The sequence below is a fragment of the Alosa pseudoharengus genome, unplaced genomic scaffold (assembly GCF_046254945.1).
Source record: "Alosa pseudoharengus isolate Yale_2024_CS ecotype anadromous, Long Island Sound unplaced genomic scaffold, YU_APseudo_1.1 YU_APseudo_1.1_scf_2, whole genome shotgun sequence".
In the NCBI taxonomy this organism is placed as follows: domain Eukaryota; kingdom Metazoa; phylum Chordata; class Actinopteri; order Clupeiformes; family Clupeidae; genus Alosa; species Alosa pseudoharengus.
The window spans coordinates 44,405,051-44,423,148 of record NW_027468663.1 but is presented as its reverse complement, the minus strand read 5'-3'; the positions used below and the strand labels follow the sequence as shown (position 1 = coordinate 44,423,148).

The window sequence follows — 18,098 nt, the reverse complement described above, 5'->3', positions numbered from 1 at the left end:
ATAATAAGAAAACTTAAGAAGAACAATAGTGGGCTTGCTCCGCAAGCCCACAGCATGGCAAAGCTGTGCTTGCCATGCTGTGGGCTTGCTGGATCAAACCCACTAATAATTGGACTTTGGGTTTGACACTTTGACAGTTTTATGTGCTTATTAGGAGCAATATGAAAGAGAAATTTGGTGATCATTGATCGTTGATTAGGTACATTAAACCACGTTAAGCCTTTTTCTCGCCATATGCGCCAATGAAGAAGAAAACGTTAATGTGAGATATCTTCTATAATCGTTGGATTTCGGTTTAGTTTTTTTGACAGACTTAAGTGTTCATGACAACATATGGTCATGCGAAATTTGGTGATGATTCATCGTTGTTTTCCTACCTTAAGCCACGTTAAGCTTTTTCACGTTAAGCGTTTTAGAATGTCCCCTCTGCCGTACATCTACTTTATTTTTTAACGCTATTTAAAACATGCATCGTATTTGTTAAGCTGCATTTTCTTTCCCTGTTCTCCCTCCGTCTCTCTGTCACTCACGCGTCTCTCTCGCCCACACACACACACACACACACAAACACACACAGCCCCTCCCCTTCGTGCACACCACGTCTATCTCCGTGAAAACAAGATCATCCGTGGAAGCTTGGCCTATTTGGTGCAGAGAAGACGGCTGGTGAAATTCACAAGTTTATGAAAGGTTGGTTTCAACCAAGGGGGGGGGGGGGGGGGGGGCATCTGCACTCAGTTGGATAGACCTAACCAATCAGAGCAACGCAATAGCTGTAGGAAGAACACACAAACCATCCTTCTTCTCCACAAATGCCATAACTAGTGATGGGTAAATGAAGCCTCGAGCGCTACTCGGCACATTTCCCTAATGTGCCGAGTAATGTGTCGAAGCTTCGAAACATGGAAGATAAGGAAAACACAGCGACATCTGGTGGTTTGCATAAAGCCCCGCAGTCACGGACTAGTGAAAAGAATGCCTACACGTTCAACACAATGCCAAAGCTTCGAAATGTTCTCATTCATTACATTAAAAGTGTTGCAAGAAATGTGCATTTCTGTTTGTCTCAATTCAATACAATAAAATACGATTAGGCAACATAATCGCGTCACTCGTTATCACGTGAAGATTGGTGTTTCCGTGGAGGCGTGAAATCATGTTATCCCAGTCAATGATCGATCCAATCGGTCTCCCATCCACTTAACGACCGCAGTAGACACTACTTAGCTTCTGAACCAGGACGAAGTATTATCAACCTCAACACGCTATGGACGAGAGTGAAAAGGAAACGACCAGGCGCCTAATTAAACCAAACCCTACATGGCCTGACATAGTTTGATGTTTCATGAATCAAACTTTCAATAAAAGGAAAATATTATGTCAGCCATTATTGTTAGGCCTACATAGAAAATATTAGCCTGTATTGCTTTTAAATTACATGATTGAAGTTGAGACTGCAACGCAGACACGTTTTAATGTCATTGTTCTAAATGGCAAAGCTTTAGGCTAGGCCTAGGCTATTTCTTCTTTATTTCTATATGTGCATGATATTATGGATTATGGACATTTTCCGGAAAGAAAATAACGTAAATTGACAAACAGAGCAAGCATCCTATATAAATCAGGGCTACCCACAAATTTCGCCTGGCTCTTGCAATACAACACAACTCATTCCGACACTAGAGCGGGTGCCCTGGTTTGCGCAATTCAAAGCCTTTGAATCAGATTCCGAAGCAGTCACGTGGGTGTGTGTCCCAAACGAAGCTTCAGACGTCACACTCACAAACCGAGGCCTCGTTTGTCATCAGTCACGTGATTTTTATGGAAACGACACAAGCCTCGAACCGGGGCTTCATCTGGCACGCCCCTTTCTGCTCGACACAAGCTCGAAGCCTCGCTTCATTGGGCACATCACTAGCCATAACATTGTTTTCTGGTCTTTTTTAAAAGTAATCGTGCTGTCTATACCTTGTACAACACCCGATAGTGAAATCTAATTAGGTTTAAGACAACGAAATAGCCTACCTAGCAGGGGCTATTCGGAAAACCTGATATGGATATTTCCCCTCCTTAGTTTTTAAAAAATATTCCATTCACACCTATGCTACAAACATACTATAAACAGCTGGGAAGGGTGTTGCAAACCTCTCGAGCACAGGTGGCCAATCAAATTTCAAACAAACGAGGGAACAACATATCACATGCAAACACGCCGTTTTTCCTTGATGAAAGTGAAACCGGAGTTTTCCCACATAAGCTATCAACTTTGGCCAAAGTTTTCAGAACATCGTTTTAGTGGTAAAACCTCATGGAAATAATATGCATTTTTCTTTATGGGGTCTTAGAAGCCATCTGTCTAGCTTCTAGCCACAGTGTTTTTGTACCAAACAAGATCAACCTGATTTTGCTCAGATGACGTAGACCAGGGGTGTCAAACTCATATCAGGCAGTGGGCCGGACTTGTTGGAATGAGACCTCACAGGGGCCATCATTGTCGTGGTCATCATCTCTCTGCATGGGTATAGGAGTGTTGATAGATGATATTCTTCTTTACTATACCCACTTATGAGCAAACTAGTACAAGTCATGTACTGCTGTCATATACTGCTCTTTTCCTCTTAAAATACCCTACTTCCATGTCAGTTTTTGCAGCTACTTCCTTCTTGAGGATGGTTTAATCAATTTATCATATCATAGAGATATTGCTTATTACGCAACTGGATGTGAATATCTTTTTTTCTCTGAGGGGCCGCATGAATCCTGCTGGCAGGCCTGATCTGGCCCCCGGGCCTTATGTTTGACACAGGAGTTCAAACGCGGTTTAAACTCCAAAAATTCAGGCCCGAACCGGTGTAGGGAGCTTGTTACTTTCGTGTCGCTGGCCCTTGTCGTTTTCGCGTTATTCACGTTTTTCTGCGTTTCTCGGCCCCATTGAAATGAATGGCGGAATGTTCAGGATTCTAATTCTGATTGTGACATCACAGCTCTAATTGTTTAAGCTTGCACCTGGCAGAGTTCTAAGCCATCTGGCACTGTCTAATGGGCTGGGCTGGGCTGTCTGTGTATATGAAGGTGTGTGCATGTAACTTTTGACCCGTATGTCCGATTTTCATAAACGAGGTACCGTTGGAATCCTTGAATGAAGCCCAGTTCAATGCCTTGCCAGCACCAAGTGTAAAGGTCATGTAAAAAAAAAAGACATCTTTTTTTAAAGTGAATCCATGTTCATACAGGTCATATAATAAAAAAACGTTTTCCCAGTCCATTCAGCCCAATTCAATGCCCAGCTAGCTTGATTCAAACTTAGTTATGTATACAGTTTTATAGATATATATTATAACATTGAGAAACACACATTCATACAGATATTATGCACATCCACGCAACACTACTGTTCAAGTTAAGTTACTCATCATTGCCCGGCAAGAAGTCCACAATCAATTCAATTGCCACAATCTGTGGAGCTTACAGACAACGTTAAATTACTATAGGTAATGTATGCTATTTAAAGCCGACCTAACGATGAGTCCCTTCATGACGGTGTGTTGCAATGCATTCTGGGTGCTGTGCTGTGATTCGACGGCTCGTCACCTGACCCACCAAACAACGATGCTTGAACTAAATGTAGAGTAAAAATAAATCGCTACCAAGGCTCCAAATAGCAACACACTTACACCGTAACATAATGAGGGTATCTACATGTAAACCGAAGCATTGAGAACTGTGTAAGTCTACAGGCAGTTTATTAAAAAGAAAAACAGTACCGTTTACGTCTCGTTTACATATACAGACGGGCGCCATCTTGGGAAAACAGAACTCTCTGGGATGTGGCGTAAATCTCGCGTGAAACCTTGTTGCCGGAACAGCAGGGAAGAGGCAACAGGGTACACACGAAAGATACACAGGATACACACGGAATTCGAACGAATTTGAAGACATCGAAGAACGAACCCTTTTAGTTTGATGGACGTCCTTATCAGTCTATGGTCTAACTTATGAATGTGTCGGGTCAATGTCAACGATAAATAAGTTAGGCTAACGTAAACGTTAGCTATTTGCTGTTGTCATATGCTTTACGTGATGGCCATTCATCACACTGTTTGGATGTTACCTACTTGGCAGTCTGAATCAGAATTACCTTAGCTCTCAGTAAGTTACAGTTTATTATAGTCATGTGATTTACATAAAGTAGTAAACAACAGTAATGTTAAACGTGTCAACAAGTTAGATTCTACCCCACAAGCCACTATAGGGAACGTTCAAGTAAGCGTTAGCACATATACAAACCTATAGGGTGTGGGCGTCATGACGTAATTACTTTGCGTGGCCGCCATGTTGATTGCCTCCTTTACCGCTGCTTAGACTACTGCCTATGACTACTGCGTACTGTACTCCCTCTCAGCCGTGTTTTAATTTGATTAATTTCACCTTAACTTGATTTCAACCATGGTAAACCGTTGCTGTATTGTGGGCTGTAACAGCGCAACACATGATCGCAATGGGAAAAAGATAGAGGCGCAACCACGGAGACCAAGTGTCAGAGATAACGAAGAGTCGTCGGCTCGCTTGGATCGCGTCTGTAAGACGACCGAACATAACTTTCCACAGTATCCCGATGTCGATGAGAGTGTGTTCCCTGCATTTTCATTCTGGTAAGTTAAAGATGCACAATTTTATTTTTATAGCCTACATTGTTTCTTTCCTTCAACCGCGACACCACATACATACACATGAATGCGCGCCCACACAAACATAACATAACATCAGAGACGGTTGATATAGCATTTCATCCTCGTTGGTTGATATAGCATTTGATATAGCATTTCATCCTCTTCGGTAGAACACACTGCCAGTTCCTACAAGGGCAGGGATATCCCTCTCCATTTTCAAAAAACTCCTGAAGACCCAGCTCTTTAGAGAACAACATCTCTCATAGCACCACTTACAACAAGTCTTGCTGATCCTAGCACTTACCAGCCGTCTTGTAATGTAATGTAATCATATAATATAAAAATATGTATATTAAGGATCTTTGATAACATTATGGTTCTATATGTTTTCAACACTTCTGCTATGGATGATAATTTTAAATTGTGTTACGAGGAAAACCAGCAAATCACCACCATCACTACACTTGGGTCACACTGAGATGAAGGCCACAAAGACTGCACGCTATGAGAGACAGGAAAAGAGAAAACGGCAAAGGACTGACAGTACACCTGCGATGGATGAGACAGTTATTGATGACCTTGTTCCACCAGTTAAGCCTTACAGAGCCAGCAGATACAAGACCTTATATTGCTTTTGTTGCTGTTTCAGCTGCATGATGCACATTTAGCTAAAATATTTCCTTATTTGATCCAAAGTGGAGACACCAGCAGAGGATGGAGCTGACCAGACACTGCTGACAGAATGTGACTTCTGTCAGCACCGGCGTGCTGAAATCAACCGGCTGCTGGAGGAGAACAGGACCCTGAAATGTGAGCTTGGCCAGAGAAAAATGGATCAAAGTGAAAGTGAAATACTACACTGGACTTCCACACCTTGAAGTTGTCATGGGTGTTCTAGCCTGTGTTGGACCGTACATGACACAGAGTAGTAAAGTACTGTCACCTTTTCAGATGCTTTTCCTGACCCTAATGCGCCTTAGATTAAATTTACCTATACAACACATTGCCCACCTCTTTTGTGTAGACAGAAAAACTGTTTCCAAAACGTTCAGCGACACCATAAATGTTCTGCATGCACGCACCAGCCCTTTGATTAACTGGCCAGGGCGAGATGCGTTGCATGCAACTATGCCCCATCAGTTTGTGGAGGCCTTTGGGAAGCGTGTTGCTGTTATTCTGGACTGTTTTGAAATATTCATACAGAGACCATCAAATCTTAAAGCTCAAGCTCAAGCTCAGTCATATTCCCACTACAAACACAACACAACTATGAAGTTCCTCATTGGTATTACACCACAGGGCTCAATTTCTTTCATTTCCAAGGGATGGGGGGGACGCGGGGGGGGATCAGTGATAAGCACGTAACTGATAACTGTGGGATTCTGGACAAACTGTTACTTGGGGATTTGGTGTTGGCTGACCGCGGCTTTGACATACAGGACAGTGTGGGACTTATGTGTGCCGAAGTAAAGATCCCAGCTTTCACAAAAGGACGCTGTCAGCTGGATGCAAGAGACGTGGAGAGCACAAGAAAAATTGCCCACCTCCGAATTCATGTGGAAAGGGTAATCGGAACCGTCCGCAACAAGTACACCATTTTGTCAGCTAAAGTACCTATTCACATGGTGTTGCCATGCAAGGATGAAGACATGACATTTCTTGATAAGATTGTGTCTGTATGTTGTGCTCTGACAAACATGAGCCCTAGTGTTGTGCTGAAATAAATGTGCATCTGGTTTCTCCCTTATCATTATTGGTTAACTTTAAATTGGTTTCAACAACTTCATTCTGCTGTTTCTGCAGTAACGTTACTGTATTAAAACAAAGAATGTTGATCAATATTGAATTGACAATTTATTTGTATTGACAATACTCTAAGCTAACATCTAACAAGTAAGTGGTTTTCAGCCATAAGTGTCTGTTGCATCCATACCCAAAAGCAAGAGGTGTCAGACAATCAGATGTTTTTGAGTGTTTATTTGCAAGTAGTGCAACTTGAGAACACAGTGCAGTGCAGAACGGTGCAGTGCAGTTGGAATGCTTGAAGGTAAAAGGTTACAAATAAAAAATGGACGCATAGAAAATGTAGTGCAATTTCTTATAACAATAACAAATACTATGTTTTTATAAAAAAACTTAGTTTTTAAATTAAAATTTATTAATACTATTAATAAATAGGTATCTATAAAACAACAACAATGGACACCTAGAAAATGGAGGTGCAATTTCTTATAACAATAACAAATACTATGTTTTTATAAAAAAACTTAGTTTTTAAATTAAAATGTATTAATACTATTAATAAATAGGTATCTATAAAACAACAACAATGGACACATAGAAAATGGAGGTAGTGCAAATTAAACTAGATGTACCGCAGAGCGGTACAAAATATGACCGCCGCCCAGTCCAGCACATTTTTTCCACAAAAATAAATCACGCTGAAAGGCCTATATGATTCTAACGGTCTCACTAAATTGCATTATCCACACTCAATTCTCACTGGTATCTGCTAGACAACAAGTACCAAAACATGATTAGTTCATAGATTTCACATGTAAAATTCATTTTATACAACCCCACCCCCATCTTGCCTGTTCATAATTCTGAGAAATTCATGTGTGCATGTGTGCGTGTACATGTTTATGTGTGTGGGTGTGTGTGTGTGTGTGTGCGTGCATGCTTGTGTGTTTGCCTGCGTATGTGTGTTTGTGCATGTGCATGCATGCGTACATATGTCTACTGTGTGAGTATGTGTCATACGTATGATTACTGTGAATGTATGTGTGTGCGTGTGTATCTGTTTATGCACATGTGTGCACATGGAATGGGTTAACATGACCCCTGGAGGCAAACATACGAAAAAAATTGGTCATCCTAGGCCCTACGGTTCTCAAGATATTCACAGAAAACTGTGTCTGCCCTACCCTCCTTTCGGGGGGTCCAGCACAGCGGGGGGGCTACAGATCAAAACAAAAAATGATGGTTCCATGCTATCCATGTGGGGTTACATGCCCACCAAGTTTCCTGTACCCCGGTCATTCAGTGTCCCGGGAATCCTTGTTGGTGTACGGTCACTAAATGTACACATAAATTATTTTATTGTAAGGCCCCCCATGAACGAAAGTTCACAAAACTTGGCATGCATTCGGAGGGTGTCATAATGATCCTACACTTTCAATTTTGTGCAGTTTTGACCATGTCAGCCAGAGATATTGTGATGAAAACACCTATTTTTTTGCTTTTTAATTTTTAACTAGGTGGCGCTATACATGAAATAAGTGGTAATGGGATGGGTTGACATGCCCCCTTAAGACCAACATACAAAAAAAAGGTGGACCTCCTAGGCCCTACGGTTCTCGAGATATTCACAGAAAACTGTCTCCGGCCACCTACAGGCCAGTTGGTGTATAGTAACATAAATTAATTTATTGTGTGGCCCACCATGAACGGAATTCCACGAAACTTGGCGTGCATTCAGAGGGTGTCATAATGATCCTACACTTCCAATTTCGTGCAGTTTTGACTGTTAGGTCACAGATACCTGCGATTACAACACCTCATTTTTACTTTTTTGTGTTTAACTAGGTGGCGCTATACATGAAATGAGTGGTTATGGAATGGGTTGACATGGCCCCTTGAGATCAACATACTAAACAAATGGTCCTTCTAAACCCTACGGTTCTCGAGATATTCACAGAAAACTGTGTCTGCCCTACCCTCCTTTCGTGGGGGGTCCAGTCCAGCGGGGGGGCTACAGATCAAAACAAAAAACGATGGTTCCATGCTATCCATGTGGGGTTACATGCCCACCAAGTTTCGTGTACCCCGGTCTTTCAGTGTCCCGGGAATCCTTGACGGAAATTTGGACATGCGAAAAAGAAAAAAGTCGCTGCGCGGCGGTCATAATAATGAATATACATTTCTTAAAATGTATAAATAAATAGGTATCTATACAATATATAATAATATACAATAATATAATATAATAATATAATATATAATATAATAATAATATAATATAACAATATATGATAATATAATATAATATACAATCGAATATAATATAACAATATTTAATAATATAATATAGAATATATAATATATAATATACAATATATGTCTTTGGACAGCTACTACAGACATGCATCACAAAACCAGGAGTCACCTGCTGCAGTGGTTGCATCAAGTCTAACACAGGAAAGGTGGAACCACTGCGTCGCACAGTTCTCATTGTCACACGCAACCATGTCATCCAGTTCCTCAGGCCCTTGGCACACGCACCACGTATTCTCTTTATGTTCTGTGGTCCTCTTCCTCGCTCTCTTTTGCCCTCTTACTTGTGGGACTGTTACAGTGTTAGGAGATTTGACAGCCATAACTCTTGAGGTCTGCGGTGTGGAGGCATCTTGTGTGTAGTGGCGGCAAATGAGCTCAGGGAGGGAAACCTTCAGGAAAAATTCCTGTGCCTTCTGCAGACACGACTCCCAGAACCTGACATCTGGCATGACTCGGACAACAACGAGATCTTTCTGTGTCCACACCACAAAGTCACAGTATTTGGACTCAGTCACAAAGATCTGTGTCTGCACCTGTGTGTAGTATCTGTGGCCTTGTTTAAGTTGATATGTGTTGTCCACAAGTTGGAGACAGAAGTCCCTGTCACCATCACAAGCCTCCTGGACAGTGTTGTTCTTGTGCTTTGCCGGACACTTTATTTCCAGGCAGCCTTTCCCACAGCAGATACAGTGAAGTAATCCATCAGGTGAAGCGCCTACTTGAGGAAACTCAGGGTTGATGCAGAAACCAGACAGCTCAATTTTCAGGTCAATGTGGTGTGGTGCTTGCTTGGCCTGATACACACTCCTTGCAGTCTCCTCATGCTCAATTCCCCATCTTGTGTCTTGTGTAGTCAACAGTGCTGTTGGGTAGCACAATTTTCGCACCGTGGACACAGCCGGCTTCTCAATGTTGCAAACAACAACTGCATGCATTGCTGAGGCGGTTACTCTCCCTGCCCGTACTCCATACCAGGCAGATGACTTATGTTGCTGCTTTGTGTGGGTGCTGATGATGTTGGCTTGTTCCTTTGACACAGCTGCAATGTCTTTCACTGTCTCACAGTGCTGAAGAAGGACAGCTAGTGGAGCATTATCAAACTGTGGGTCACGCAGACGGTCTTGCAGGGGTTTTGGCAGCACAGCTGGCTGGACAGGGTCAGCATAGTCGTGAAAGTAGGTCTCCATTGTCGACATACAAACTGCCCTATGCTTATGAAGAACAGGGAGCAGTGACGACAAGTCGTCCAACGTGGCTTGGGGCGTGTGTCTGCTGGCCCGTGTCTGTAGGCCAGGCATGGGACTGTTGTCATTGATGACTCTGTCCAGAGCAATCCTCTGAGCTTTTGCTGAAGTAAAGTCCATCTTGTGGGCGACTTCTCCGTGGACTTTGTTAATTCCTGCTGGTATTTTCCAGTAAGCTGGCACATCTGTCACAGTCTTTTTTCCACGGATGCGGACTGCTGCCTCAATCTTAAACAATAGAGCCCCAACATGTGTAAATGCCTCTGCAATGCCAGCCATGCATGTACAGTGTGCACAGCAAACCTGGCCATCATTGGCAATGATGACCCATGGCTTCAGGGGAGTCTCATTGATGCGCTGAGAGTGCAAGACCTGAGGAGAAATAAATGGACATACATTATGCAGGTAAGGACACCACTTCATTATGTTTCATTCTATGCAGGAAACCAAACATTAACCTCAACCCCTCAGTAATGTGTATACATGACATATAAATGACATTTATACGACAGTAAAGTATAACATCTGAAAATGAATTTCAGCATTCATCTTTCTGTTGCTATCCCTCTGCTGACAGCAAAAATTCGTACTACAAAACTGCTGCATTAACTAAGCGAGTTGTGAAGCTAAGTCTGACGTGATTTTGCTTACAGATTGGCGTGAAATCATGCTCTCACAACAACCACGCTGTTATCTTAAAAAGGACATCTTGCAAAGGTTGCCTTCAAGTAAGCAAAACGATGCTTTGAAAAGCATCGTGTTTCTGGAAAGGCAAGGGGGTAGCAACAGGACAACAGTACAGAGACTGACAGGTCCGATGGAACGTTAATGTTATGAGAGTTAAAATATGGGATCTTTTACGGGAAAATACTAAAACGGCAGCGGGAAAAGGCTCAAATACGTGAGAAACCCGGAGGGTTTAGGGAGGCTTGACAGTTAACGTTACTAACTACACCTTTGAAACACATAGCAGCTAGTTAAAAGTACATTACATGCGTGAGTGGTTGTTAGCACTAACGGTTAGCAGCTACTAAACTAGCAGGTGCCAGAGCCCGTCGGAGCACAGCTTACTTTGTCTGAATTACTGTGTTCCCACTGTTTGCTGGCTTTATGATCTGCAGCTCCTGAACCCATCCATTCGTGAACTGCACATGAGACTCCAAGGACTTGTAGCTTCGAAACTGTTCTGAAGTATAGGCGCTCACACCACAAACAAGGTAGCCGAAGACGTCTGATATGCAAAACTGTGGCAACAAGTCGTCGTCGGTGCTCCACTCATTGTTTGGAACTTCATATGGATCCAAATTATTAATAATGCTGATTTTGTCAACATACCGGTCCCTGGCTTATCTATTTAATGTGTCCCGGTAAATTCCAGATCCTTTTCGGGATTTTAACATATTTTTTCTATCTATTCTTTCTCAACTCTACTTCTAGCTACGTCTCTTCATTCACCAACGTTATGTCAGAGTTATGTTAACGTTCGCGTAGCCATCAACATGGCCGCCACGTCCCACAATGCAACGCGGATCCAACTCATTGAGTTCTCATAAAATCGACGTAATCTTTGAAAAGACTACCTGGTTATCTTCTTTAGACTTCGTAGATGTAGTTACTACAATTTGGAGTCGAAATTCGAAGTGCAAATATGGTTTAAATGTGTAAACAAGACGCCTGATGTTAATATATGTTAATGAATGGGCACAGTATTATTTTGTACAGTAATGGGCTATCAGTAGTATGTAAACAGTTCATGTGTTATGTGATTTACATAAACTAGTAAACAACAGAAATGTTAAAAGCTGGTATTGTGTTTCCTGAATTCTTACATTCAGGCATTCAAATGAAATGTAATTAAATAGCATATATATACTCTATCAGTGTGTGATGCTTGCATGAGGGAAACATCCCAAAACAACGGCACCCATATAATTGCTGTTGTTTTGAGAAGTATTTCTCATGCAAGCATCATGGAACAATGCAAAAACAATGAAACTATTGTAGGCCTAATTCTATTTTACATTAGTAAAGCAGTACTCTGATGTGCATGCTTTCACAAACTTTTGTGAACAATCTTAGCACTTTAAACATTGACTGTTTTGAAGTGCATGTATAGCAATATAGTATAAAAAAATCATTACAATTTGATTGGGGGTGGGAGGAGGGGGTGGGTTCATGTAGGTGGGCCCTATGACCCCAAAGTATGCCTTGACTGTGCCTCAGGTCAAAGAAGTTTGAGAAAGGCTGATGTAGACGACAAAGCAGCAAGGAGGCGTTGTGTGATCATTTAAACAAGTTTTATGACAAGGTCGATGAGGGTGGGAAAAATCGTACATTTCTGTGCAAACTTTGCCCACACTTCAGTCACATTCAGTCACATTGTCTTTTAAGAAAATGCAGTCCATTTTTCGGTTCCAGCAGCCAACAACCTCAGAACTGACCCTTCAGGCCTCTCAGAAGGCACTGGCCTTCTAACCTAGTGACCACCATAGCAACCAGCATGATTGCCCTAGCAACCAGCATAGCAACCACGATATTATGATTATGCATTTTAGCTTATTGGATGTTGCGTTAATGCAGATAACTTTTGATCCGTGTGCCCGATTTTCATAAATGATGTACCGTTGGAATCCTTGGATGAGGCCGAGTTCCATGCCCCTGATCAAACCCACTCTTGCAGTTCCTCGGAACCGCAATTCTAGTTACTGTTTGCTTTTGTTTATGTAAAGCACATTGAATGACCTCTGTGTATGAAATGTGTAAATAAACTTGACTTGACTTGACATGGCTGTGTCATCATGCTATACTTGATAGATATGGTCGTAACATCATTTAAACCAATAAGAATGACATCTGTCATTCCCTTTTGTCATTTCCCTTTGCTCAAATGTGCTCAGATGTGCAAGATAAGAATAAACTTTGTGCTGGGATAATAATGCATTTTCCGCTGTGCGCCAGCGGCGAAAATAGGGCCCATTGTGTAGCATTATCAGGCTAGACCCTACTTCGGAAAAAATCTTTATGCTGTCCAATCCATGTGAGTCTGAGTATCGCTCTCATACTTTCCTGACACAACACCTTGGCATCATGACTCGACAACCTTGTCCTAGCGTTTTACATGTAGTATACCACCACACAACAAATTGTATGCAGCATAGCAGCATAGTGAAACTGATTGTTGCTGTCCCCTGTATCAGGAAGATCAGCCTTTGAACAAAACTAAAGGTAACTTTAGCCTTTAAAGGGCTGTATAAAGTTGTCCAAATGAATAGGTCGTAATTAGGCGTTGTTGTTATAAAGATATTACATGTAGATGTGTACTATATAGGCTACTTTTTAGGTGACTAATGCACGAACGAAACGGGAAACGGACAAATGGTATCAAGGCTTTAAATGTTTCCGTGTGTGCATGGGGGTGTCTGTAGATCAGTGTGCATAGCCTTCATTCCTGCAGGCGTCCCTGTGGCCATGCATGCGCCCTTAAAATAGCATCTGAATTTGCACCACGGACTTTAGACCAGAGGCCTGTTGCACAAAAGCAGAATTAAGACATCCGGGATAAGTTGCTGAGCTGCGCTCAATGAATCCAAAACAAGAGCGTACAGGCTTAATTGGTTGCACAACGAGCAAGCCAGGATGAGCAGACACGGATTCATCAAGCCAGGTGAAACCTATCCTGGATAAGTGCGCGCTCACGGCTCCCTCAAATAGACCCCGCCACCGATCACAGATTCACTGATTCACAATGGCAACTAGAGCGGCTTCATTGCTTCTTCTACGGTGTGAAGTAGTTAGATAGCCTTCTCACAACAGCAACACCTCTGTTAAGGAGAATATTGCAACTAGTTCCGCGACCACCACGCGTAAAATGGTTAGGCACTCCCGTGACGTCACATTGTCGCATGACAGGTCGGGAATGGCGAGTATGTAAAAGTTAATTAATGATCACAAACGTTTAAATAATGACAGTGGGTCTAGGTATATGTGATAATGTGTAGTGGGCAGTGGAATAACTATTGGTTTCCGTTTGTGGTGACTGCTGACTGAGATAAGGGATGAGATTAAATAGATCCTGGAACTTATATATAATAAATCGCCATGGTGATTTATACCATAACATATCCTGCTGCCCCCTATCCTGCTTTTGTGCAACTGGATCACAGATAAATTGAGCCAGGATAACCAAGATATCCCGGCTTAATCCCTTATCCTAGTTTTGTGCAATAGGCCCTAGGATTTTCCTGATCTGTGGCGGAATTGTTTTCTGAAATGGCAAAATATCAACAGGGAAAGTTTGCGCTGGAACACGCCTCCTCTTTTTGCTGAACCACCCCCGTGGGCGCAATTGCATCCCCTAATTTACCAACGTGTGCCTGTGGAGGGAAAATTCCAATATGCGCTGAATGCAAAATAGGAAAGACACAAGCACCAGTATACAAAGTCAACTGCGCTTGAGTGATAGGGCCCTCAATGTCCTGATGAATTGCACTGGAATTGATGTCATGAAAGTACCTCTGTTGCAAGCTTGACCTCAGTTTAGATTCAGAGGTATCGGAAGTGTTACAGGTGGAGATTTTTTGTCTTGGATAGATGAGATTATACATCACCAGTGATCATTTCAAGAACCTGTCATGTTTCAAGCTAGCGTTTGCATTTCCTCAATGCCCGCACAAGGAGTGTTGCACTTGATCTTGCCACTCTTTCCCCATATTAATTTCCATTTGCTGACACTAAGTAATTCCATCATTTCAGGATGCTAACAGATAGAATACACAAAGCAGTTTTACAGTCTTTCTGCATGATTGATACATTGCCTATCTGACAATATGACATTGTTAATTTTGGGTTATTTACATTTATTTAATTTTCCGCAGAAGAAAATGCACAAATAGAAGACATACTAGGCTATCTGTACACACACACACACACACACACACACTGTACACAAGCAATACAGCAATAATATAGATCTATAGATCTGCCTTAGTCCTGCCTGTGCAAAGTACAAAGCAATATCTATCAAGTATAGCATACATTTATCTTTTTCACTCAAAGTGCTTCAATCTGCCCTCTGAACAGTGTTAATGTCACCTATAGACAGGCTCTGAATTTAAGTAAATTTAAGCCTCCCTTTGAAACTAGCAGTTTTTGTGTGGAATTGATCAGTTCACACCTTTTGAAAGCAGCACAGTCACAAGTTAGTTATTGGCAGTCAGCATGAAGCATTATATCTATATGTGATTCTGCATCAAGCTGAATGATGCAGGCAAAGCACCTGACTTGAAGATTTAAACATGTGAAAACTTTATGGGACAGGAGACTGCTTATTAATTGCTGCATATATATTTGATATAAAGGAGTTTGATGCAACCCAATTGTCTAGGCCAGGGGTCTTCAACGTTTTTCACGCCAGGGACCCCCAAACTGATGGAGAGCTGGAGCAGGGACCGCCCTATATATATGGCATACAAAATAAAAAAATAATCAATCTAAAGATTTCGCGACCCCCCTGCAGTACCTCCGCGGACCCCCTATTGAAGACCTCTGGCCTAGACAGCAATAAATAGATTGGGATGAAAAAGTTTAATGCTTAAAAAGCATACAAAAGTAGAACAAAGGGCAACAAAAACACAGCAGGCAGCCTGATATAGTTTTTTTTGTGTAAATATAGTTGGGGGAGGTTTTGCTGCAGAAGTTTTTTACATGCAGTAGGCCTATATAGTGAAAATTCTAATGAAAATTATTTCCAATATTATAACAGTAGTTGATTACAACCTTGCTCCAAGAAACTGGCAAATTCTTAAATATTTTTCTATCTCTATCAATATTTTTACAAAAATAATGTAATTAGGATTTGTGGTCTACAACACACTCATTATAAAATATATAACACCTGTACAACAGAGCTCTCAATTTAATACATTATTTAACAAATGAACAACTTTCTCTCTATTTCAAAAATGTCTCTGATATGTACAGTTTTGTTGTAGTTTGTAAAGAGAGGCTTAATGACTTGATGATTGCGGCTGATTAGCAATAGGGAGAAACAAACAGACTAATCTTACCAGTGTTTCCCACACATAGACTAATTCGTGGCGGTGCGCCACAGATTCAACACCAGCCCCACATAGTGCGTTTTGCTATTCATTATGACCGCCGCGCAGCGAAGCAGCAGTCATATAGGTTTAGTCAGATTATTATTTTTATTTATTTATTTATTTTTTTCGCATGGCCAATTTTCTGTCAAGGATTCCCGGGACACTGAAAGACCGGGGTGCACGAAACTTGGTGGGCATGTAGCCCGATGCACAAGGATAGCATGGAACCATTGTTTTTCATTTTGATGGACTGGACCCCCCGAAAGGAGGGTAGGGCGGACACAGTTTTCTGTGAATATCTCGAGAACCTTACGGCCTAGGAGGACCACCTTTTTTTTGTATGTTGGTCTTAAGGGGCCATGTCAACCCATCCCATTACCACCCCATATAGCGCCACCTAGTTAAAAATTAAAAAACAAAGAATTAGGTGTTGTAATCACAATATCTCTGGCTGACATGGTCAAAGTGGCACCATACATAAATTAATTTATGTGTAAATTTAGTGACCGTACACCAACAGAGTTTTCTGTGAATATCTTGAGAAGCGTAGGGCCTAGGATGACCAAATCTTTGCGTCTGTTTGCCTCCAGGGGTCATGTTAACCCATTCCATATGCACACATGTGCATAAACAGATATTCACACGCACACATACATTCACAGTAATCATATGTATGAAACATACACACACAGTAGACATATGTATGCATGCATGCATATGCACACACACAGGCACACCCACAAGCACATGCACGCACACACACACACATACACACACACACACACACACACACACACACACACACACACACATAAACACGTACACGCACACATGCACACAATTCAAGAATTTCTCAGAATTATGAACAGGCAAGATGGGGGGTGGGGTTGTATAAAATGTATTTTACATGTGAAATCTATGAACTAATCATGGTACTTGTTATCTAGCTAGCAGATACCAGTGAGAATTGAGTGTGCATAATGCAATTCAGTGAGACAGTTAGAATATGCCTTTCACCTTTTGTTTTTAGCTAGCAGCCAGACCAACATATACTCTGACTTTGCTGAATTGAGCTAAGCAGGCTTAGCTGGTGTTGGTGGCTGGCCAGTAGGTGGCACTCTTCCCTGTGGCCAAAACCACACACAAAACACATATACACAAAAACAACCACACACTCTGCACACACTCAATTACAAACACACAAAAAAGGAACAAAGTAAATTAACACAATTTGACAAGCGTGACTTATTTTTCTGGAAAAAATGTGCTGGACTGGCTCTGCCGTACATCTAGTTTATTTTTTAACGCTATTTAAAACATGCATCGTATTTGTTAAGCTGCATTTCTTTCCCTGTTCTCCCTCCGTCTCTCTGTCACTCACGCGTCTCTCTCGCCCACACACACACACACACACACACACACACACAAACACACACAGCCCCTCCCCTCCGTGCACACCACGTCTATCTCCATGAAAACAAGATCATCCCTGGAAGCGTGGAAGCTTGGCCTATTTGGTGCAGAGAAGACGGCTGGTGAAATTCACAAGTTTATGAAAGGTTGGGGGGGGGGGGCATCTGCACTCAGTTGGATAGACCTAACCAATCAATCAGAGCAATGCAATAGCTGTAGGAAGAACACACAAACTATCCTTTGTTTCCACAAATGCCATAACATTGTTTCTTTTGTAAAAGTAATCGTGCTGTCTATATCTTGTACACCCGATAGTGAAATCTAATTAGGTTTAAGACAACGAAATAGCCTACCTAGCAGGGGCTATTCGGAAAACCTGATATACTGTAGATATTTCCCCTCCTTAGTTTTTAAAAAATATTCCATTCACACCTATGCTACAAACAAACTATAAACAGCTGGGAAGGGTGTCGCAAACCTCTCGAGCAAACAGGTGGCCAATCAGATTTCAAACAAACGAGGGAACAACATATCACATGCAAACACGCCGTTTTTCCTTGATGAAAGTGAAACCGGAGTTTTCCCACATAAGCTATCAACTTTGGCCAAAGTTT

At 41.8% G+C, this 18,098-nt stretch overlaps 1 pseudogene; it reads left to right on the top strand.

The window, feature by feature from the left end:
• The first annotated feature begins 4,446 nt into the window (after positions 1-4,446).
• LOC143133528 (uncharacterized) lies at positions 4,447-6,394 on the top strand (annotated as a pseudogene).
• Positions 6,395-18,098: the final 11,704 nt, after the last annotated feature.